Source organism: Lepeophtheirus salmonis, chromosome 11 (genome assembly GCF_016086655.4).
Source record: "Lepeophtheirus salmonis chromosome 11, UVic_Lsal_1.4, whole genome shotgun sequence".
NCBI classification, from domain to species: domain Eukaryota; kingdom Metazoa; phylum Arthropoda; class Copepoda; order Siphonostomatoida; family Caligidae; genus Lepeophtheirus; species Lepeophtheirus salmonis.
In genome coordinates, this window is record NC_052141.2 from 16,196,999 (window position 1) to 16,206,182 (window position 9,184).

The following is a 9,184-nucleotide window of genomic DNA, read 5'->3' on the forward strand; positions in this document are numbered from 1 at the left end:
GAATTTGTACAAAGCACAGCATTGGCATTGTGATTATTATTTATTACGGGGTATGACGTCATTATCGTTACATTAAAATGGTAAATATTATTAAGATAATATTGTATATTTGCTAGCATACCCCCCCCATAAAAAATAGAATAACTCAAGGAATACAAAATAGAACCACAATCTTTGGATATCCATATTTTTTAAATAGGTATTTTTTTAAATAAAAGATGGAATATTTTTCTATAGTAGTATAAGCTATGATAAATGATGAATAAGTTATAAGTGTCTAAAGAAGAGTGTCGTTTTTCATCATTTTTTAGTCTAAAAATGGAAATATGTGGAGTTCAAAACAATATACAGAATCAATATAAACATTTTTACAAGAAACAAAATCTTTTACATCAGTTTTATTCATTGTATTTCAATTTGGTGATTGTCTCAATGGGAAAAAATGTCTCTGAACAATAATAGTCCCAAAATACTATATTCTGAGAGATTTCAGAAATCTGACTACCTAGATAAAAAAACTGTGATCAGTTGTGGATTCTGGACTCAAAGATAACTTATATTCTTGGTTTCATGGCATTGGTAGAAATTTCTAGTTCCCCAGTATTATTTTCAATTCAAAACCAACTGATATCTTTCTGAGTACACATATATTATTGACATTTGTGCATTATTAAATTAATAACATTGTTATTATCAGCTGCCTTTTATATGATTACCTTCTACATTTTAAATAGGATTAGTGCAAGGAAAATATTATAATTATATTTATTTATTTTACTATGCATTTTTAAATCAATTTAAACCAAAAATAGGCGATAATTCTTCTTTTACATGGAGATATTAGCACACTCACGACCACAGACCATGATAATGAGCAATAGCATGTAAAATGATCAGATGTCGCGAGAAATGATTGACTAAAACAATCGAAAAAATCATGTCTTTGATTCATCTCCAGAATCAAACCATATATTCACACTAATTAAATCTATTTCAAATTGTTATGCAAACATAATATTGTGTTAATGGGGAAAACGTGAAAGTGAGAGGAATCAAGGGACCAAAGTTCGGAGAATACTCACGAATCTTATTCAATTTAAGAATCGCTACTTTTTTATTCTTATATTATAGTCAGAATAATCTCACAAATCCATCATTAATATTTTGAAAGACTAAATAAAGTTATATTTAAGCTTAAAAGTTGGAATAAATATTAATATACTTCAAAAATAATCTGTTTAAAAATACTTAATTGACATCTCTAAATTGATATATTTATGGTAATAAATTATTAGATTATAATAAATATTTAAAATAAAGGTATTTGAAGCGCCTTTTATGTTTTTAACATATCTAACTAATTCTTATTACCGGTATTGAACTATTTATAACTTTTCTAAGTTATGAAAAAAATATAGCCTCCCCCAATGAAGGGATTTCTGCTAATTACTAGAAAATTTTATTTAATTAAAATAAAAAAATAATTATCTTTTAATAACTATGTATTTTTGAAATTTTTAGCTATTTAATTTTTGAAATTTTTATTTTTTATAAACCAGTCTGGATTTCAGAATTTTTTCTCCAAAAAATTAATTTTTTTGTCAATAGCTGTGGTTTTTTGAATTTTTTTGAGAATAGCCATGGGTTTTTGAAACTCTCCAAAAAAAATTGTGTTAATAGTTGTGAATTGCTGAAAATATTTCAAATAAAAACTGTAATATTTGAAATTTTTTCCAAAAACTTTAATTTTTGGATTTTTTTTTTTAAATATCCACTGCAATTTTTAAAGGAATCGGGATTTTTTTTGGAAGTCCAATCACTACTTGAGATAATATTTCATCTTTAATCATAAAATACTAGATAGTTCTAGTATTATATGCTTTAATTATAAGTACTTCAGTCTGAAGAGTACTCACTAATAAATGGAAACAAATTTAATTTTAACATACTTTATTTTATTCAAGTCTTAACATATACTTACATGAATTATGATATGTATAAGAGACCAATCAAAAAAGGGGGGAAAAGAGCTCCAGTTGTATAAATTCACATAATATTTCATGAATGCGATTAAGTTTATTTGTTATATCAAAAATATTTATATGATTTACATCATGGAACAATATATACAGTGCACCATGGGATTTTTTTTTCATATATAGACAAACTTTGCTTTATTAATATAGATATGACCCTAAAATGTATTAAAATAATGTAATTACATCGTTATAACGTCTTATTTCCGTATTTTTAGATACAAACGAACTATTCCATTTAAAAATATTTGATATTTCTCTTTAACTATCTAAATTTTCTCAATCTCTTATCAATCCAAAAAAATTCTGACCATCATGAGTGAGTAAGTATCAAAAGGGCAGATGATCTCAGACCTTCTGGATGCCAACATTGAGTGGGCAGAGATTATGGACATTGTGAAGTGCTATATATATGAAAAAGGATGGAAAATACTTCTGAAGGAAAGAAGGAAGTGGGAGACACAACTAGAAAAGAGATTCTGAATTTCTGGGGGACCTGAAGAAGAAGATCAAGGAGGACCACACAAAAATCATGAATCGCCTCTCTAACGAGTTTGAGATGGACGAAGGGACAATCAAGAGACTGTCTAACTATCTAAATTTTCTCAATCTCTTATCAATCCAAAAAAAATCTGGTCATTTTTAGGTGATTTTCAGAACATATTACATTGATTTAATTCAAATTCCACTGTTTATCATGGCATCAAGTATTACTCAATACAATTGTGAAGTATTTTTAATTGTTTAATAGGACATTTGATGTAGTTTTATATAGATTTATTATAAATTTGTCCATTTTATTTAATAAAAATATAAACATTGAGATTCCATCAACGCTGAAATAACTGATTATGTCAGTGAAAATGCTCACTTCTTTCCTTTAAAAAAATATATTTACTGCAAATATTACTTCTGAAATGACATCCCGATCCCTTTTATTATTCCATTGCCACAATTACTATAATAACTCATTATAATATGTTATATTGTACAACATTTAAATATCAAGATTTCTCTATTTACAATTTCTCTTCGTACGTAAGGACTGGGATAGAGGGGCTGTGGCTCCCTCCCCCCAAATAAACCAATTTTTTGCCTTTTACTAGAAAAAAACTAGAAACTTTTGTTTCCCAATAAATTTAATATATTCACGCAACCTGACCAGGTTATTACATTTAAATATCTTAGTAAATATTAAAAACTAAATTGACCAAAAATCAATCCAAATTGACCTTTTTTAATGTCATTTATTTTTAAATTGATATATTAGCCTATTTTATAACTTTACTTAGGATATACAGAACTTAAATAAAAAATATATTAGATTCTATGTAAGAGACGTCATTTTACTCGATTTTTTGGTGGTTTTATACATTTTTTATTCATTGTAATCGAAATAAAGGGATGCATAATTCATTTTTCAAATGCTGAAATGTTTGTATCAATTTATATCTACTCTTATTTTTATTAATATAGTTCTTTCATGCCGAAATATGGCACTGAATCGTAGTTATTCTAAAGAAAGTTGTTTAAAAAAGGCCAACCCGATATCCGTTGAAATTTTTAATGGTTATGTCCGTGTTCTTCGGCTTAAATAACAATAATAAATGTGGGTTTCAGCCTGAGGAAATTCCAAGACCTTCATTTTGTTGCATAGTGTTATCAATAATCAATAATAATCTCAACCCAATTACCGAGGATATTACTACATTAGAAGGAAGACTAGCCTTAATTGAAAACTAAACTAATGTTAAACATTTACACACATCTATATCAAGATAGAGCCCTTCAAGACCAAATTGAATACATTTTTAGAGATGAATCAAGAATACAACGAATTACAAGGCCTACAAAATTATGAGGAGATAATTCACGTATTGTAAATTTTGAATAAGATATCATTTTCAGCATGTTCATACTTCATAGCCGTTCATACCAAAATAAGGCGTGTCTATCAGTATGTAGTGTCAGGGACATACTAATTTTGAAATGGGATGCTAAAATAAAAGATTCATAAGAGAATTATTAATAAATAATGTTTGTCTTTATCACATTCATTGGCGAGAAGGATGCCTCACATAAATATGTGGAGGCAAAGGGTAGTAGCGCCTCTGAAGCTCTCTGCCCCAGGTTAGGGTACTCCTGCTTTACACACTGCATTGAAGGATTTGGCAAAATTCAACAGCAGGCCACGGTGAGATGACACTTATAAGAATTCTTCCTGATCAGTGATAGGTAGCTTGCTTCTGAATTGGGTCTCTCACCCAATTCAGCTACGCAGATTTCTTCTCTTAGTTAGGAAAGTAATAATGTAAATCTTGAATCAAATTGGTCAAATGTACCACACTGATTTACTTGACTGGAGCTCTGCTCACATCCGCATAAGAGAGCAAAAAAAATCCTCATGAGGAAAGCCGGTGAAATTTCCCTGAGCACATACCCCTCTCCACAGCTCTACTTTCTTCAGGAAGCCACTCACTTTGTCATACCGGTTTAAAATGCTGGAGTCCTTGCCTTGCAGAGATTTATTACGATCGTTTGCTAAATAAATCTGCCAGGTAGCACAGCCTTGCCAGCCAGTCTGTGTCCTGGTATAAGGTGGCATGGGAAGATTTGTGCTGGGTCAGAAAAGTGGTTACTTCGGGCCTTAATTCCAACAACGAGGCTAGTATTTTTCCTCGAGAGAGTCAGCGCACTTCTATATGGAGCAGCAGCTGTGTGTCTTCGGCTCCCATATTTTCACAAAGGCAGCGAAAAAGGAGCTTCGGCTTGATCACTTTGATGGTGTTATTTAAGACGTCATGTAGCTCAGGGCTCATTTTCTTAGACACCAATGCCTCTCTGTGTATCACACAGTGAGTTCACTTAACATCTGGATTTTCCTCTTTAATGCACACGATGAGTCCTCTCTTGTGACCCGTCATTGATACTGCTGCGTCCGTGCAGATGCTGCAGCAGGATTTCCAGCTGAGACCGTTTTCCCAGGAAGAAGGTCTTAGCAACATTAAAAATATCTTCTCCAGTTGTTCTCCCATCGAGAGTTTTGAAGAAAAGTATGTGCTCATAAATGTCGACGTATCTGCAAAGTTGTGCGTTTTCACCGACATTTGTAGACTCACCCAGCTGAAGGGAAAAAGAGTTGCTTAGCTTTGCTACAGCTGGATGGATAATATATCCGTTCACGTCTTTTCTACTCGGTGGCAAACGGAGTCATTTGACAGAGGCAGAGTCTTGAATTTTTCGGTGGCGTTTTTGTCGAGCATTGTCTCAGCCAGCAAAACAGCTGCTGGAATCTGCAGGTCTTCACCTATAATAAACGGTTTCTTCGCTTTAGCAATTAGGCAAAGACATGGCATAAGAGGCATCCAGGGCTGATATTGTGGGACCTTCCGAATTGTGTCTTGAAATGACCTGAATTCTGACAGCTTTCTTTTGAAAAACTCTGGTTCCCTACCAAGATGAGATGGATGTTTTTTCTTCAGATGACGCAAGAGAAAAGCTGGATTCATTCCACTGTTGGCCAACTTCTTCCCAAAGAAAAAACACAACGCCACAGGAGCACTAGAGCTTGTGAACGGGAATCCTATTAGAATGTATTCTTCCAAATACTGATGAAATTTTTGGGAAACCTGTGTTTATATTTTTTTGGTCACCTGTCCCTCTGTGTTCTGAGCAGCATCGCTGTTGCATTTGAACCAGTACTCCATTGTTTGAGCTGTAAAGGCGACAGTGATTGACACGTGATACCAAGCTGTGTAAAACTACCTTGTACGAGGTCAGGGAAGACTTGCGTATTTTTTTTAACAGCGAAACTGAATGGCCCACTGAATATAAAATTCAGATTAATTTTATTATGGTTGTTAAATTTTTTTTCAGAATGACTTGACAGTAATTTGATAGCAATAATTTTATATAGTTTGGATTACAAGATTTCCCCCCCCCCCTATCTCTAATTCTGTACATCTGTGATTCCCTCTTTCTCTCTCTATACGCCATCCTGGTGTCAGGAAGGCTTGCCTATGGAAAATTTGTTTTGCCCTGGGATTAATCGCACTGGGAAAATTCGTAAAAACACATTAGTCATTACATAAATAACTAAGTGAGATTATTATTTACAAGGTATATAGAAACGTATTTCTACCTGGTGAACTTTATCCTTTACGAATTTTCCCAGTGCAAGTAATCCCAGGTCAAAATTTCCCAATAAAAAATTTCCTGGATCCCACCATCCTCACTCTTTCCTTTTTTTCTCATAATAGTTATTAAACGCTAGTAATAAACATAATGAAAGTTATACACAAAAGTAGTGTATGATATTATTTATAAATGGCGCCCTCTGGTTTGTTTTAGTGCATACTTATATTTTATTAAAATTTTAATTAGTGGATATCTATCATGATTTTGAATTGATAATTATATATATATTTTAAATCTCAGTACCCCTTGGAGTGCCTCCAAGTACCCCAAGGGGTATGCGTACCCCCATTTGAGAACTACTTAGATAGATGATCAATTTCGAAGTATTTTTCATCTATTTTCCCTTTCTGCCTTTGATTCAAAGTCTTGCAGAAAATAGAAATCCACTTTTTCCTATCCTAATAAATGATCTTGGGCCTTAACAATTCTCAAATTAAAATACAACTAAATTTCCATTTGTTATATATTTTAGTTTAAAATTACACAAAAAACAAAATATAATTAAATAGAATACATATGTATATATATAGTATAAGTATATATAATAAAAATGGGATGTACAAGTCTCCTACATACTGTTGAAACCAGAATAAATGATGTGGACTGAATATTGAAACTAATGTAGGGTTTGGAAGCATTTGGACTGTTAATAAATGCTAATTATGTAATTAAAATAGAGATGTTCTCTGATTTTTTTCTGCATATTCCGAATTTCCGGTCTTTTCTGCATAAATAACCAATAATAAACATTTCTCCAATCTTTCATCATGAGGGAGCAAGAAGCAAAAAGGCAGAGGATCTCAGATCTTCTGGATGCCAACATTCAGATTATTATGGAGATTGTGAAGTGCTCCATATATAAAAAAGGATGGGATTGGGGGACACAAATTGAAAAGGGATTTTGAATTTCTGGGGGACCTTAAGTAGAAGACCAAGGAGGACCCCACAAAATTCATGAATCGCCTCTAACGATTTTGACGTGGGACAATTAGGAGGGCTGTGAAGGAGGACTTGGGATTGTCCTCTTACACAAAAAGACCCCACGCCACCTATTGACGGACACTCTTAAGGAAAGGAGACTGTAGAGGTGCAAAAAAATTCGTGCGTGGATCAAGGGAAATGGATCCACAGTAAAAAAAATTCTCTGATGAGAATATTTTCACCGTGATCCAGGTCTACAACCGTTGAAACGACCGTTGGCTGGGGATCACCAGAGGAGGTCAAGAGGGTATTCCGTACAAAACATCCGGCACAAACCATAGTCCTGGAAGTCGTTGCGTCCGACGGCAAGAAGATGGCTCACTTCTTTCTTAAGGCTGGGTAGAAAATCGGTCAAAAGGCCTACTACAAGGTGCTGAGATTCACTATACTGCCATGGCTCAAGGCCACCCACCTAGAGGACAACTATGTGTGTACCCAAGATGGTGCACCCTCACACACATTGGCCAAATGCCAGAAGTTCTGCGCCAACAACATGGCTGATTTTTGGCACAAGGCCATGTGGCCATCATTGTGGCCGAATTTGGACCCATTGGACTTTACTGTGTGAGGTACTTTGGAGAGGGATACTCACTGGACATCTTACCCGAACGTGGACTCCCTGAAGTCCGCCACCGTGTGGAGGCTGAAATTGCTGCTGAGGGGGTCATATTGCGTGAATATGTTCACAAAGGTCGTGTCTCAAAGTTTTGGTTAAAAAAATTCAAAATTATTAATCAAAAAATAAAATTATTGACATTTTTCTAAAATCAGTAATTTAGTCCACGTTTTACTTTCGAACCCTATAATGCTCATGACATTCATTAATCAGCTAAAATCAGCTGTTAAAAGGGAGGAGGGAGAGAAGGATATCAACAAGGACATATGCTAGAATAACTCAACTTTTCGTCGGCAAATCTACTCTGAGATCAACAAGGACTTACAATAATAACTCCACAACAAATCCTCAGTGTTACAATCCGCCTTTATAAGCAAATACAAATGTTTTATAAGGCTTAAAATACTATTGAGTCTATTTAGGAAATGATGTTCACTACCCAGGAATTAAATAATAATGGCAACTACTCAGGAAAAGAAAATTCATTCTTCATATTACCAATTCCAAAAAGAAAAGAAAAAATGAGCCATCTGAAAATTTCACAAGATTTACATCACTGACTAAGTGTCTACAACTCATGTCACTTATTATTAGTGTTCTAAGCTTTGATTGGTTGAGCTCGAATTAGTTCTTGCTCAGCTGTGAACAATTCCTTACCACAATTAAACGGGATATTGAGAAAAAGAGACGAACTTAAATCTTATCTCTCAGCCTTCCTTCGAAAAATCAAATGGCCTCCTTTTTCAAAGAATACTCGCATTTGGAAGTTTGCCCTAAGATTTATCACCCTACGAAAATCTTCCTAATAAAGGTCGCCGGGCGGAAGACTCTCCTTCCTTTATTTTATTTGAATAATAATCTCACTTGTGTAAAGACTAATGAGTTCGAACCAGAGACAAAATAAGTAAAAATAAACAAGAACGATAGCTATTCGAATGGATGAAGAGGTAATCACTTAACTATCTATTATCAATTAATTATCATGGGAATGTCGGCATGATAGATTATTCGTATTGGAAACAAACCTAAAATCAGATTAGGCAAGAACAGTAATTTGCACTCTGTTATGAGCCAGGATGTACCAATCTAAGAGGTTGTTGAATATGATGACGAAAATCACTGAGAGGATTAGTGGAGGGGAGAGGCCCCTCAAAGGTCATATTGTAGGAGAACACGAAGAAATGAGAAGACAACTGTCAGCTCAGTACATTTAAAGCAACCTACAATATGAATAGAGAGATGAGAACCATGTTCTTTGTCTCTTCATGAACCTTAATTCTTGTTCCAAGAGTATTAAACAGGCTCCCTCGATTATTGACTCGAGGGATTTGAAATCCCCGAGTTGTATATTTGG